Genomic DNA, 16467 nt, shown 5'->3' with positions numbered 1-16467 from the left:
TTAAATTAACTAAACTAAATTACAAAAAAAAAAACAAACACTAAATTACAAAAAATAAAAAAAAGATTACAAGATTTTTAAGCTAATTACACCTATTCTAAGCCCCCTAATAAAATAATAAACCCCCAAAATAAAAAAAATTCCCTGCCCTATTCTAAATTAAACAAATTTCAAAGCTCTTTACCTTACCAGCCCTTAAAAGGGCCTTTTGTGGGGCATGCCCCAAAGAATTCAGCTCTTTTGCATACAACAAATACAATCCCCCCCCATTACAACCCACCACCCACATACCCCTATTCTAAAACCACCCAAACCCCCCTTAAAAAAGCCTAACACTACCCCCCTGAAGATCTCCCTACCTTGTCTTCACCACACCGGGCCGAACTCCTGATCCGATCCGGGCGATGTCTTCCTCCAAGCGGCAAAGAAGAATTCTTCCTCCGGCGACGTCTTCCTCCAAGCGGCAGCAAAGTCTTCATTCTTCCGGTGGCATTTTCAATCTTCTTTCTTCGCTCCGCCGCCGCGGAGCATCCATCCCGGCCGACTGCTGTACTACGAATGAGGTACCTTTAAATGACGTCATCCAAGATGGCGTCCGCCGAATTCCGATTGGCTGATAGGATTCTATCAGCCAATCGGAATTAAGTTAGAAAAATCTGATTGGCTGATTGAATCAGCCAATCAGATTCAAGTTCAATCCGATTGGCTGATCCAATCAGCCAATCAGATTGAGCTCGCATTCTATTGGCTGATCGGAACAGCCAATAGAATGCAAGCTCAATCTGATTGGATAGATTTTTCTAACTTAATTCCGATTGGCTGATAGAATCCTATCAGCCAATCGGAATTCGGCGGACGCCATCTTGGATGACGTCATTTAAAGGTACCTCATTCGTAGTACAGCAGTCGGCCGGGATGGATGCTCCGCGGCGGCGGAACGAAGAAAGAAGATTGAAGATGCCGCCGGAAGAATGAAGACTTTGCTGCCGCTTGGAGGAAGACGTCGCCGGAGGAAGAATTCTTCTTTGCCGCTTGGAGGAAGACATCGCCCGGATCGGATCAGGAGTTCGGCCCGGTGTGGTGAAGACAAGGTAGGGAGATCTTCAGGGGGGTAGTGTTAGGCTTTTTTAAGGGGGGTTTGGGTGGTTTTAGAATAGGGGTATGTGGGTGGTGGGTTGTAATGGGGGGGGGGGGATTGTATTTGTTGTATGCAAAAGAGCTGAATTCTTTGGGGCATGCCCCACAAAAGGCCCTTTTAAGGGCTGGTAAGGTAAAGAGCTTTGAAATTTGTTTAATTTAGAATAGGGCAGGGAATTTTTTTTATTTTGGGGGTTTATTATTTTATTAGGGGGCTTAGAATAGGTGTAATTAGCTTAAAAATCTTGTAATCTTTTTTTTATTTTTTGTAATTTAGTGTTTGTTTTTTTTTGTAATTTAGTTTAGTTAATTTAATTGTATTTTTAGATAGATGTTTGTAGTTTATTAAATTTATTGATAGTGTAGGTGTATTTATAACTTAGGTTAGGATTTATTTTACAGGTAATTGGGTAATTATTTTAACTAGGTAGATATTAAATAGTTAATAACTATTTAATATCTATTATACCTAGTTAAAATAATTAACAATTTACCTGTAAAATAAATATTAACCCTAACATAGCTACAATGTAATTATTAATTATATTGTAGCTATCTTAGGGTTTATTTTATAGGTAAGTATTTAGATTTAAATAGGAATATTTTAGTTTATAATATGAATTAGATTAATTTAATATAAATTTAGTTAGGGGTGTTAGGGTTAGATAGAGTTAATATAGTTAATATAAATACTATAGTAACTATATTAACCCTAATATAATTAGGGTTAATATAGTTAATATATATAATGTAATAACTATATTAACTATAATATACTTAGGGTTAATATAGATAATATAGCTGGCGGCGGGGTAGGTAGATTAAATTAGGGGTTAATCATTTTAATAGAGATGGCGGCGGTGTAAGGGGCTTACATTAGGGGTTAATAATTTTAATATAGATGGCGGCGGTGTTAGGGGCTCACTTTAGGGGGTTATAGATATAATATAGCTGGCGGCGGGGTACGGGAGCGGCGGTTTAGGGGTTAATAACTTTATTAGGTTGCGGCGGGGTACGGGAGCGGCGGTTTAGGGGTTAATAGCTTTTTTATTGTTAGGCTAGTGAGGGGGGATAGCGGATAGAGGGTTAGACGTGTCGGGCTATGTTAGGGAGGCGTGTTAGACAGTGCGGGCTATGTTAGGGAGGCGTGTTAGACAGTGCGGGTGTTTTAGACTTTAGTCAGGTTTTATAGGCGCCGGCAGTTTCTAACGTGGCGCAAGTCACTGGCGACGCCAGAAATTTGTACTTGCGCAGATTTCTGGACATCGCTGGTTTGTCAGACTTACGGCACGTTAGCATCTGACTGCACCATATATGGGATAGCTCGAGTTGCGAGCTGAAACTGCGGGCGATGCCGGTTCCCTCGCTTGCGCCGCAAACTGCGATCTATATCGGATCGCGCCCCTAATATGAAAAAAGACAGCCGACTACAGGGTTGACTGTTGATGAGGGGTTAAATTCTATAAAAGCATTTTCATGTGGGACCGGAATACCGATGCAGTAATGTCCCTGTGTAAGGTTTAATGGGTGTTAATAGGCAGGGCAAGAGGGGCACTCACCCGGACCCACATTTTGGGGGGCCACGCACTCTGAGGGTAGGAGCAGGTGCAATGCAAGTGTGAAGATGTTTATATGGTATGAAGAGGGTTAAAGGGACATGAAACCCAATTTTTTTCTTTCATGATTTAGAAAGAGCATGTCATTTTAAACAACTTTCTAATTTGCTTCTATTATCTAATTTGCTTCATTCTCTTGATATCACTTGCTGAAAAGCATATATAGATATGTTCAGTAGCTGCTGATTGGTTGCTGCACATAAAGGCCTTGTGTGATTGGCTCACACATGTACATTGCTATTTCTTCAACAAAGGATATCTAAAGAATTGAGAAAATTAGATAATAGAAGTAAATTGGAAAGTTGTTTAAAATTGCATGCCCTATCTGAATCATGAAAGTTTAATTTTGACTAGACTGTCCCTTTAATATAGAGTAATTCTGTATACAGGACACACTGAATATTGAACAGGGGTGAGCCATACAGGGCATACAAGGGGAGGGGTATAAGGTGGCCCAGCAAATGCTAAAGGTGCCAGCACTAGGGAATTTTGTGGAGCTATACAAATAAATGATAATAAGAATTAGGGTGGCCCTGCTCCACAAAACTCACATGAGGCAGTTTGCATACCTCCCAACATTTCAAAATTAAAAAGAGGGACACCCCCCCCCCCCCCCACCCCCGGCAAAAAAATTACAATGTGGTGGGCGGGGCTTAAAAAATCATAAGACCAAAGTAATAAAAATAAAATTCTAAATAAAGTCATAGATTTTAATACACTTAGGCAGCAAATCAAACACAATCTCAAACCACTGGTATGGCTATGTGAGCGCTGTATTTAATTAGCCTTTGCAAAGACATTGCTAAATATTTTTATCTTAATTGCACATTTATTAATAAATTCTTTAAAACTACTCTCTGCATTCCCCATTAATATTCTATATTCTGGCCATTAAAGTCAGCAAAAATGCACAGTAGCACTCTACATAGCATACACTTACACATGCAGATACACACACACACACTACATAGCATACACTTATACATGTAGATACACACTTATACATGCAGATACACACACACACACTACATAGCTTACATGTATGCATGCGGACACACACTACATAGCATAAACTTATACATACAGATATACACACACACAGTTATGGATACAGACACACACACTACATCATATATGGGTATCTGTAATTCATTGTATGGGGTCCTGGGGTTGGCAAGCACATTAGCTGGCAGTCTGCGGCTGCCACTGCTCATTGTATAAAACTGAAGGCATGCTAGTATTATCACCAGGGGTTAGACATCATCACTACCAGAGGTAGGTTAGAGAGGTCACCATTACCCGTGGTCAGAGTGTATACAGCCTTCTTACTCCTGCTTAACCCACACACCATTCCTTTTCCACAGGGAATATAACAGGTATCTAACCCTGTGAGAGCAAAGCCAGCTGCTTCTGAGTATGGGCCCAATAGAATTTAAAAAAAAAAAAAAAAAAAATTTTTTTTTTTTAAATGCCTGGGGCAAATCGGGACAGATGGCTAGCAACTCGGGACAGAGGGACAGACCCCTAAAATCGGGACTGTCACTGGGAAAATCGGGACAGTTGGGGGGTATGAGTTTGCATAGAAATGCTAATGGACTAGAATGTTACCTAGCTCAGAAGCTGATAATGGCTGCCTGCACTCAGTGAATATGCGTAGCTACCACTCAAAGACATATAGAGGATTTATTGGCAATGTAAAGTTTGGGGCCAGGTATTCCTATTTTCAAAATATGCTTTATTTTCCTTTAAAGAGACAAAAAACATACATGTGACAAAGTTAACCATTTAATGCAATTTGTTATTAAAGGGACAGAAATAATTAAATAACGTTTATTTAAAAATATTGCAGTAAACTTTATTTATTTTACCCCATTTTCATTTAATTTCATTTAAGTCTGAAATTTTCCAGTTTTGAGAACTGAAAGTGCACATTGCAGAATTCACAAATATAAACCTGCTATTTATCTATCTCTGATTGGCAGCGATTATCAGATAAAAGAAACTAAGGGCTAGATTACAAGTGGAGCGCTAAATATCGCTTGCATACACGCGATATTAGTGCTCCACTTTGTAATATGCGCTGGTATTACAAGTAAATTGCGCTCATGAGAGCACGTTTCCATAGGCTGCTATGAGAGCCTCGTTCAGATGCCATCACAGACAGCTTTAGAATCTCACACAGCAAAGGAGGTAAGTTGTGCAGCGATGGGCAGCATTTTTAAATATATTTGTATATGAATACATACATATATATTTGTGTTAATATGTGTATATATACATATTAACACATAAATATATATTTATATAAGCATATACATACATATTTACTGGGAACACACAGTTACCATAGACCTCAGTGTAAAGGCACTTTAAAGCCCCAAAAATGCTGGAGAGAGATCTGATCTCTGGTTAATCTTCGGAGCGCTAATTGCTACCACGAGCTTCACTTGCAATAATTTAGTGGTCCACTTGTAATCTAGCCTTAAGGTTTTATTAACAAAATGACTTCGGCTAGCTTTGCCTGTTCAAATAACAAGCCCAGATTAGTTCCTCCAAATAAAGCAAGTGGCGGATGACATTTGGCAATTGCTGCAAACAAAGTGATAATTTGTTCCAATAAACCTTTAGGGAAAAGTTCTTTGTAGAACGATAAATGTTTCTTAAAGGAAAGTATTACATTCACACGTAAAAAATGCTAATAAATGAGTTACCTTTGTAATAATTTTTATGCCGTTTCATATGTCCCTTTAATTCCTTACAGTAATTTGTGTGCCTGTAGCCCCATACTATCTAAATAGCAAGTAGGGAATTTTACAAGCAACAGATGCACAATACAGGAAGGCAGGAAGGAAGGAGCAGACAGCAAATAGTTGTATTGTCTGTTTAGAGATCCACTGATAATTCTCACTTTCACATGTTAAAAACAAAAAGGATCTGTATTGAGAAAAAAAGAGATTGTCTTTAAAGTAATCATTATATTAAATGACATTTCCGTATCAGTTTTATATTGCACCAAACAAGTAATTGCCCTATATTATTGCTTGTGGAGCATTTTTTCACTATGATTTTTTAAAACAATTTTATATTTTTTCGTGTGCATGTGTGTGCTTCTGGTTACAAATGCATCAACAAAAGCAGCAGAAAATAAATTATAATAATAATTATTATTTATTATTAATAATAATAAAACGTTTTCTGTAATATTGAGCAGACTAGTAGCTTCTCTCCTGACTTGTAAATTTTCCTGGACTGCTTATATGTTTCTCTCCCATACATATGTACTGTGTGTGTGAGTGTGAAAGAGAGAGAGAGAGAGAGAGAGAGTAGGTGCATGTGTGTGCGTGAGAGAGAGAGAGAGTAGGTGCATTTGTGTGAGTGTGTGTGCGCATGTGTGTGGATGAGAGAGATAATTTGTGTGTTTTTGTGTGTGTATGTATGTGAGAGAGAGTAGGTGTGTGTGAGAATGAGTGAATTAGTGATCGAGAGAGACAGAGAGAATACTTATGCGCATGTGTGTGGATGAGAGAGAGAGATCATTTGTGTGTGTGAGTAGGTACATGTGTGTGTTAGAGCAGTGTTTTCAACCAGTGTGCCGTGGCACACTAGTGTGCCATGAGAGGTCCTCAGGTGTGCCACGGCAGACTGACAACAGTGTGACATATTTTTTAAACTTTGCTTGTTTTTTACTCCCAGTGCAGGGGTAGTTTGTAGGAGGCATGGCATAACAGCACAATACATACAGTATGTGTGTGTTTGTGTGTATGTGTATATATATATATATATGCTGTATTAGGCTACAATGTGTGATTTTTTAAAAATTTTGGGATGGTGGTGTGCCACAGGATTTTTTAATGTAAAAAAGTGTGCCACGGCAAAAAAAAGGTTAAAAATCACTGTGTTAGAGAGTAGGTGTGTGAATGAGTGAGTGAGAGAGAGAGACAGAGAGAATACTTGTGTACATGTGTGTGTATAAATGATGGGCTAGATTACAAGTGGCGCGCTAACTTTTTGCGCACAAGCGATATTGTGTTTTTTCGGCTTTTTATCCCTGAGGAAAAAATTTGCTTGTATTACAAGTTGAAAGAAAACGCAAACTTTAATTAATATATATATATATATATATATATATATATATATTCTATGGATTATTTAGAATTTTTTATAGTATCTACTATAATAATTGTTAATATTTATTGGGCGAATGCATTAGCCGCAATATCCAAAGTCCGGAAGTTAGCACCCATCAGGTTTTTGCTTTCAACTTCTAATATGCCAGTACCCAACATACACAAAAAGATTACTTCTAGCTAAATTTACGCTTGAGCAGGAGTGGTACATAGCACACAACTTGTAATCTAGCCTGAAATGTTCTTTGTATTTCTCCCATACATAGGCACGTGTGTCTGTTGTGTGTGTCTGGTGTGTGTGTGTGAGTGTCTGTTGTGTGTGTGTGTGTGTGTGTGTGTGTGAGTGTGTGTGTGTGAGTGTCTGTTGTGTGTGTCTGGTGTGTGTGTGTGAGTGTCTGGTGTGTGTGTGTGAGTGTCTGGTGTGTGTGTGTGAGTGTGTGTGTGTGAGTGTCTGGTGTGTGTGTGAGTGTGTGTGTGTGTGTGTGTGTGTCTGTTGTGTGTGTGTGTGAGTGTCTGTTGTGTGTGTGTGTGTTGTGTTTATAGACTAGAACAGGTAGTCAAAATAATGTTTTGTGCCAGGAAAAAATGAGTAAGCAGAAGAATGACTGTAGTTTCAGTGCAAGGGTTAGTCCCTAGCACAAGAAGAGTTAAGACGGTGAAGTGGGGAGTGGCTGTGTGTATACCTGCAGCTTCAGAGGGAGTCACAGTGATGTCACTCTGATGTCAGGAATACAGGGCTTGTGCAATCTCTGAAAGAGGAGGAGTGAAGAAAGAAACTAACACTCTCAGCTACTGCACACATTAAACAGGAGTCTCTCAGCTGCAGACGTTGCCCCTTGGCTCAAACATCCCACAACCAAAAAAAAAAAAAAGCAGCAAAGAAAAGGATATTTTCCCTTCAGACTCTACAAAATCTGGTTTCTACAGTCTCCTGAAATAGCTTCATAATAATTCTGAGCTACCAGGTAAGACCTAATGTACTTTGTGGTGACTGCTTGCTTGTGAGGTTGTTGTGTTTATATTTATAAATGAGTTTGTGTAACCGTTGTGCAGTCAGCATTGTGGAATACTATGGACTAAAGGCCTCTGAGCCACAAGTAAGACAGCATTACTGCACATAATCTTCAAAGATAAAGTGGCTTTAAAAGTTCTAGCAAGTACAAGGGGCCAGTGAGAAAAGTATTAGCATCTGACTGCTTCATTTTTCCCATACCTCGGACTTTATACAAAGGTAAAAAAAAATCTGAGATTCCTTACAGAACCCAATTAATTAGCAAGTTAACAAGGCTGCAATAAATCCATACATACTGGGCAATGCATGATTTGTGTATTTCTATAGGTAATATACTGAAAATACAAAAGCTTATTATATTACAAGCATAATTATTTACCTGAAAATGCACAAAGTGTTACTAAATGCACAGCAGGGATATATATATATATATATATATATATATATATATATATATATATATATATATATATAATGTGTGTATATTTACTATTTATTAAATAACTGTGTTAGGTTTCTGTCCATGTGCTTTGCCTACTGTTTATTATTTGTATTTTATATATTATAGGTAGGGCTGTTTGTTTCTGAAGGAATATCTAGGTGAAATAAAAAAACAAATATGCTTGCTGAATCAAATCTTTTACTGAAGTGTTAGAGAAGGATACAAAATATTTTTCTTGTAGCTGTTTTTAATTTGGCCAGAGGGGCTTCAAGAAATTGTAACATTTGAACCAGTATAATGTAACATTTTCAGAAAAGAGAATAATGTGGTCTTTCTGCGAAAAGAAAATACAGTTGGCAGTTTGTAGCACTAAGAAGCACAGTCAGGCTTAGAAAACTGTACAAAAGGCCTGTGCATTAGTGGAAGAGAGACTTATGCACTGTATATAATTGTTAGAGCCTGGGGTGTGAATACTAAGGCATTTAAGATAAAGCGATTTTAACACAATTTATCACGTGATTGTGTATTAGAAATTTAAATAGAATTAAATATGTGCAATAATATGGAGATAGCCCATGTTCCTTTGTATTAGGGGACAGTGGTGCAAATTCTAGGAGAATATGAGTGCTGTATATTTTGTGATTTAGAAGGGGCATGATTTGATTTGCTTTATGTATTATGAATGGGTCTCGGGTAGTATGAGGGCTGGTCTATTAGAATAATAATGGTTTGTCTTCTGTATAAGGAGCTAGTGAGTTGCATTGTTTGTGCTCTAGGTGAGAACTGCAAAAATTGTTTACTTCTTAGATTCAGAGGAACCTTACATTAGAAAGTCACACAAGGTGTGTTGTCTTTCTATAAGTAGAATATTAACGAGCTACTATATTGGGAGGTGCTACATGGTAAATATAATTTGTATTAGGTGTGAGTTTTTTTTTCCTGTATATTAGGAAGAGCAGAGAGGTATGTGTCCTTTTAAGGGTGAGGTACTTATGTATTGTACTGTATAAGGAATATGTCATTTGTATCGTATTAGGTGGATGTGAGTATAAGTGACACCTTTGTTTGCCTTAATAGGTAAGTTAGATATGCAGGTTCTATGCAAGGTTGATGGTGATTATCTGTTCATCTCTATTAGAGGTATGTGGCCGGTTAGGTAAGTGCCCTTTGTAGAAGGCAGCTGGATGAGAGGTCAGTGACCTCTGTAATGAAGTGAGGGGAACCTGTTCTGTTGATTAGGGGAGCAGCAAATTAATTTGTCTGTATTAGGAGAGGTTGAAAATGTCATGTATTGCTGTGGTTTTGTGTTGAGTAGAATATCCTGTTCTCAACCAGGGGTCATGTATTTGTGCCCTGGGTAAAAGAAGAGGTGTTTGCACTTGGTCTGAAGTTGAGAATACTATTTGCTGACTTTTACTTTACTTTGATTATGACAGCAGAATGTTTGTACCAAATGGGCCCTGGTGTTGTTGTAAGTTTGTATACAGGGTGGTTTATGGCCATTAAACACATAAGTGGCAGAACAGGCAGCTGCTAGCTTGGGCTATAGAAGCAGCATTAGGTGCTCCAGGGCAGTATTGTGACTTGTGGACTCATATGTAGGGGAGTGGGGGATGGATTAACATTCTTTGTGTAGAGAGAGAGACAAAATAATGTGGCAATGTTTTTTAGGCAGTGAGGCTGGATAAGGGTGGTATATGCAAAGCTGTAACACTGTGCCTAAATGGTAGCAAAAGACAGCTTAAAATCTCTGCTGGTAAATGGGACTGTCTGGCCAGAGGTTAAAGAAACAAACCCTGCACACATTTGGATAATAAAACACTCAAAATAGTGATGATATCAGTACTGTTCAACTATCTTGTAATCATATTGCAACGAAAGAGGAAGCTATTATCTGTAGGTTCTGCAATTATTAATACAATAACTGTATATAAACCCTTTTTTTTTTGTCTGAGAAATAATAAATATATATATATATATATATATACACACACACTTTTTAGATTTCGAATGATCTCAGATCATCTAATTCTCAAAAATATTAAACAACTGTTATAAAATTATTTTTTCATTAAAAGAAAGAGCCAAATTGAATGGGGGCTGTAACATGATTTATAATTTACGGTAGTTATTTTTGTGACATCTCCAGTTATGCTATATTAGTGCTCACTTTGCAATGAGAATTCAGTATTCTGAAATATCAGGAAATGCCCTTCAATCACATTTTTCTCTGGCTTTTCATATTTTTCAAAATCAATAGCTGACTTTTGAATTAATATATATATATTGTATGTGTATATATGTGTGTGTGTGTGTGTGTGTATGTATATATATATATATATATATATATATATATATATATATATATATATATATGTGTGTGTTTAATGAAAATTTTAAAGGGATAGGAAAATCAAAATGAAACTTGCATGATTCAGATAGAACATGTATTTTCAGATTTTGTTTCACATTTACTTTGTTCTGTTGGTATCCTTTATTGAAAAATATGTACAAGTCCTACACTACTGGGGAACTAGCTGGGGATTGGTGGTTGCACACATTTCTTGTCATTGGCTCATCAGATGTGTTCAAGTAGCTCTCAATAGTGCACTGATGCTCAGGAGAGATTCATTTTGCACTTTTATATCCCTTTTAAAAATATTGCTTACGTTTTTTTTAATGAAACTTTTACACTTCTAAAATACAAACATAGTTTTAATTTATGGATGAATACTTTAATGAATTGATATTATTGGTTAAAGGGACAGTTTACTCAAAAAAAAATCTCCCCTTTAATTTGTTCCCCATGATCCACTTTACCTGCTGGAGTGTATTATATTGTTTACTAGTATTTCCTTTACAAGATCTTATATTGGCATTTGAAATAGTTGATTTAGCCTGTGGTTTCCCCACCTATTTTGAAAGTTTCTGGCCTTAGGGCCAAGCTATAGGTAAGCTCCCAGCCAGCAGAAGAAATTACACTCCCAGTGGGGTACAGAAGAGATAAGGTAATAAAATGTTTTATATTGTTCGCTCCAAGTATTGGTCTTTGGTTAACGGACAGATATAAGATAAAGAAGCATGTACATGTACACAATGTGATAAAGTAATGAGATCTGATTATACCTTGAAGAATTAGGTTGTGGCTTCAAAACACAAAATCAGCTAATTCATATACACAAACCTTAAAAAGCAAATCTCATGCATTTTATACTCTGCTGCTGGTAAAAAAATAAAAAATAAAATGGTAAACACATTAAGGGGGGAAACTATTTTACAGTATACTGTCCCTTTAAGTAAAATGCATTCAAACACATTAGTCTTCATCAATATTGAATACATTAATTAAATATGTTTACTCTGGTTGCAAATCATTTGTCCTGAAGGTTTGTTGAAACACCATTGGAAAAACTTTTTAAAAACCTTTTTTCCATGGTGATTTTTTGCATGTTTAAAAAGTATGTTATGTGATATTGTATTTATGTTTTGTGCATTTACTAATTTAAATGTCGGTTTATCCAATTTGAATGCACTGTTTTTTCACGCAGGACTTATTTTGAGGCAGAATGGGAAATGGGAGTTTATTTAAAAATAAAATTTTCTAAAAACATAGAACCCTTTTTTAATACTACGCTCATTTAAAGGGACATACAAGCACTCAAGAATACTATGTGTTAGAGCATTTTATTATTGTACTGTTCCCTGCATATATCTGTTTTTAATTCCTGCAAATGGGTTAAACACATAGGGCCAGATTATTTATCATTCACAGGATCAGACATCAAAAACCACTGACGCTTGACGGGAATGTCTTAAACCTCTATTTACGCATTGCATGTGTTTTTTTTTCTATTAGGTGTAATAAAGAGTTTGAAATTTTTTTGACAATATCCCATAACTTTTCATTTTGTGAGATAAAACAGCGAACTCTACAGGGAAAAATGTTTAGAGAATATGCCAGATCTTAATTTCAATACAAATATACCATTTAATGTGATTTAGCAATGCAATTTTTTAACTGTTTTTATTTCAATATTTTATTGGTTTCATACCATTTTTTTTTTTTTTTTTTTTTTTTTTTTTAAAGGGACAGTATACTGTAAAATAGTTTTTCCTTTAATGTGTTTACAATTGCTTTTTTTTTTTTTTTACCAACTGCAGAGTAAAAAATTTATTTGGGTATATTAAAGCTCTTATTTTGTGTTTTAAAGCCACAACCTAATAAAATGGGTTGAGCTTGTAGGTATAATCAGATCTCATTACTGTATCACATTGTGTACATATACCTGCTTCTTTATCTTATATCTGTCCATAAAACAATCACCAGTACTTGGAGAGAACAATGGAAAATAAACATTTTATTACCTTATCTCTGCTATATCCCCCTGGGAGTGTAATTTCTTCTGCTGGCTGTGTTTACAAAGCTTATCTATAGCTTGGACCTGCGGCCACAAACTTTCAGAATAGGTGGGGATACCACATGCTAAATCAACTATTTCAAATGCCAATATAAGGGTAATGGAGCGACTTGTAAACAATTTAATACACTCCAGCAGGTTAAGTGGATCATTGGGAACAAATTAAAGGTGAGAAAAATTTTGAGTAAACTGTCCCTTTAATTATGATTTATTTTTTTAAAACCTTGTAATGTGTGCATCTCTATCACTTTTAAAGGGATAGAAAGATCAAAACTGAAATGGGCGTTGGTACATTTCCATTTTATAGAAAATAATATTTGTAGTATATTTACATTAGCAAAATTTACTTCTAGCAAAAGCTAAAACATTTTGAAGGGGCATATGCACATATGCTGTGAGGCCCTGTGCACCAGTATTCAAATGCCTTATCTGCTCATAGAGCAAGGTGGCTGACTCTCTGAAAAGGTGTGGTGTTTAAATAAAGGCGCGGTGTTTAAATAAAGGCGCATGGGCCTTCACAGCATATGTGTGTGTGTGCCACAATTCTTTTTTTTTTTACCACCTTTCTATCCCTTTAAATGCAGGGAACATGTAAAACATACTGTTCTCAAGGTAAAAACTACCGCTAGAGAATTCCACCAGAGACTTCATAGTAATGGCAAGAATCTCACAAACCAAGAAACCCTTAGATTATTGAGCCCATAGATAAAGTAATCTCTATAGCAGCAATGCACTACTGGAAGCTATCTGGATGCATCTGCTAAACCAATGACGAGGCGTATGTGTTTTAGCCACTAGCTCCCAGTACTGAATTGTTGATTCTCAGTCACCTATGTATGTCTTTCAACAAAGGATACAAATAGAACAGTTAATTTGATAATTGACGTAAATGTGCATGCTACATCTGAACCAAGACAATGTAACTTTGACTTTCATGTCATATTACCGATATCTACTGAAACAATATATGCAATTGTATATAATCTTAGGGACATTAAACCTAAAAAAAAATTCTGTCATGATTCAGATAGTGATTTTCAAACAACTTTCCAATTGATTTCTATTATCTAATTTGTTTTGTTCTTTTTGGTATAAATTATTGAAAAGGATACCTAGGTAAGCTCAGGAGGTCGATTGTTGGCTGCACATATATGCCTCGTGTTATTGGCTCACCCCGTGCATTAACCTCTTAAGGACATATGACAGATTTTTTCCGTCATAAAACCATTGAGCAAACTGAAAGCTGTGTCCTTAAAGGGTTAACTAGCTACCAGTAGTGCATTACTGCTTCGTCAACAAAGGATACCAAGAAAATGAAGCAAATTAGATAATAGAAGTCAATTGGAAACCTGTTTTATATTTTATTTATGAATTATGAAAGGATAAAAATGTGTCCCTTTTTAAATATACTTTAGAATTTATAATACTGAGACATTGTAAAATTATTTAAAAAAAAAAAAAGAGTGGCCATGAGATCCTTTTTTAAATACAAAGGATAAGATCCTATTATGTGTACAATACAGACGTCTGTGTCCCGGTTGTTGTTCTACACGCCCTGTTTTTCATGGTGAGTTATAGCTGTTGTGTTTACAGTTCCCATTGTAACCACACAATTAAAACCTTTGCTTCAGTTAATACACAAACATTGCCAAATTAACTTTTATTTTCAGAAGTGATTGAGAAGTGGCTCCCTTTAGAGACAGAACATTGACAATTCCCCATCCTATCCTTCCCTTTGTTACCTGGCTTTTCCCCAGCATGTGTAATTCTCTCTCTAGTATCTTGAGACTTGGCTCAATCTACACAGCCTTGGCAACTAGGTTTGGCATGGGTCAAATTATATGTGTGAAAATGAATGTGTCTACATCAACAAACAATATATTAATGTACTGTAATTATGTTTAACATATGACAGTAAAACAAGGCTGAGCTCAGGGTAGGCATGATTAATGGATCTGTAAGGATTTGGCACTGATTCGTATTCACTAAAGGTGTCTCCAACCTTTCCATTCTCACCCATCACTGTTTTTTCATGGAGCCCATACACTACTACATTTAGAAGTTTATGTGCTTTAGTCATTGGGGTCTGTAGACGAGCAGAGGAACTAGAGGATAAAGACTGTTAGTGAATTCAGCCCTCAGAATGTTGTGCCAGCAAAAATCTCAGGATTTTTAAAGAGAAAAATATGAGAAGAAAGAGAGAGAGATTCAATGTGTATATGTGTATATGTGTGTGTGTCCATTCAGTGAACAAGTAGAATTATACAAACAAAATAGGGAAAGAACTGTGTGAAAAGAAAAGGGCATGTTCCTCAATCCTAATTCACACCCACTTAAAGGGAAATTAAAGTCAAATTTAAACTTTCATGATTTTAGACGGAGCATACCGTTTTAAGAGTTTCAAATTTACTTATATTATCACATTTTGCACATTCCTTTTTATATACAAACTTTCTGAGGCACGGCTCCTACTGAGCATGTGCAAAAGTTCACACGTTATATGTATACTAGTCTGTGATTGGCTGATAGCTGTCACATGATACAGGAGGACTCTCTCTCTCCTTTTCTGCCAACCTATTAGCAGTAGCTCATTTACCATCTTCACCTTATGCAAATAGTTCCTTGCTCCTGGTTTAACCCTCTGATAATCTGAAATGTAGTTATGGGTGAGAGATGCATGTGGTGAAAAATTAGCTATATATTTATAATTGATGCCAAATATGTTTTCCTAATAGAAGATAAAATATACTTTAAAGAGACAAGACATTTCCATCATACATATGAAGAATCACTATTTAAAGGTGTTAAAAATATTTTGCATGAAAAGGAAGTTAAAGGAACATTTCAGGCAAAATTTTAATGCACATAGATGAATTACATCTTTGAATAGAAACATATTTGCAATATACATGTACTGGCAAAAATGCTTCTAGTAAATGTTATAACTGTTTTAGTGTTAACATTTTTCTCTGCACGTGAAGCATAGCTAGATATTCTCATTGTACCAGCATTTTAAATACTGCAGCTGCTCAGTGGGACTTGTATCATGTCAGCAGTTAACAAATTGAGTCATTACCAGATAGTATAGTAGAAGCACCTTAGGCTCTCTGAGCAAGTGCTATGCTTAAAATGCTGGTGCACGGTGCATACTTAAATACACTTTTGAAACAGCTATAGCTTTTATTAGAAGCATTTTTGCTAATACATGCATATTACAAAAAATGCTTCTATTAAAAACAGAAATGCATCCCTGTGGATATCAATTTTAGCTGGAATATCCCTTTAAGAAACTGTTGCTTGGTGGGCGGAGCCAATATAGGAATGGATTGCAAGGGGTGGGGTTAGGCAGAGTTGGGGCATGTTATGGGTGGAGCCAATGCAATCCCTGCAAACTAGTATATTTGCCCTGACAGGGGAAGCTGTGGTAGGAACAGTGAGCAGATCTCCCTACCCGTTGCATTCCCTCAAAGAGACTGTCTACAATAGAATTTTTATTGTTTTAAAAGATAGATGATCCCTTTATTACCCATTCCCCAGTTTTGCACAACCAACACAGTTATAATAATATACTTTTTTTTTTACCTCTGTGGTTACCTTGTAGCTAATGTCCAGAGAGTATCAGTCAGCACCTGAACCACTTTCACGCCATGTAGGGGTACCACCAAACCCTACTCACAATATAATAAAAGTCCAAGAAGTATGGCAGCAATCAGTG

General features: G+C 36.4%; 1 protein-coding gene across 1 annotated transcript in view; it reads left to right on the top strand.

The window, feature by feature from the left end:
- The first annotated feature begins 7641 nt into the window (after positions 1-7641).
- The window catches only part of GPRC5C (G protein-coupled receptor class C group 5 member C), a 32726-nt gene continuing 23900 nt past the window's right edge, over positions 7642-16467 (top strand). Inside the window, exon 1 of the mRNA XM_053706917.1 lies at positions 7642-7845. The gene's annotated coding sequence lies outside the window, so the exon portion shown is untranslated. The remainder of the gene's footprint in view (positions 7846-16467) is intronic.

Source organism: Bombina bombina, chromosome 1 (genome assembly GCF_027579735.1).
Source record: "Bombina bombina isolate aBomBom1 chromosome 1, aBomBom1.pri, whole genome shotgun sequence".
In the NCBI taxonomy this organism is placed as follows: Eukaryota; Metazoa; Chordata; class Amphibia; order Anura; family Bombinatoridae; genus Bombina; species Bombina bombina.
This window is presented reverse-complemented; position numbering and strand designations above follow the sequence as displayed.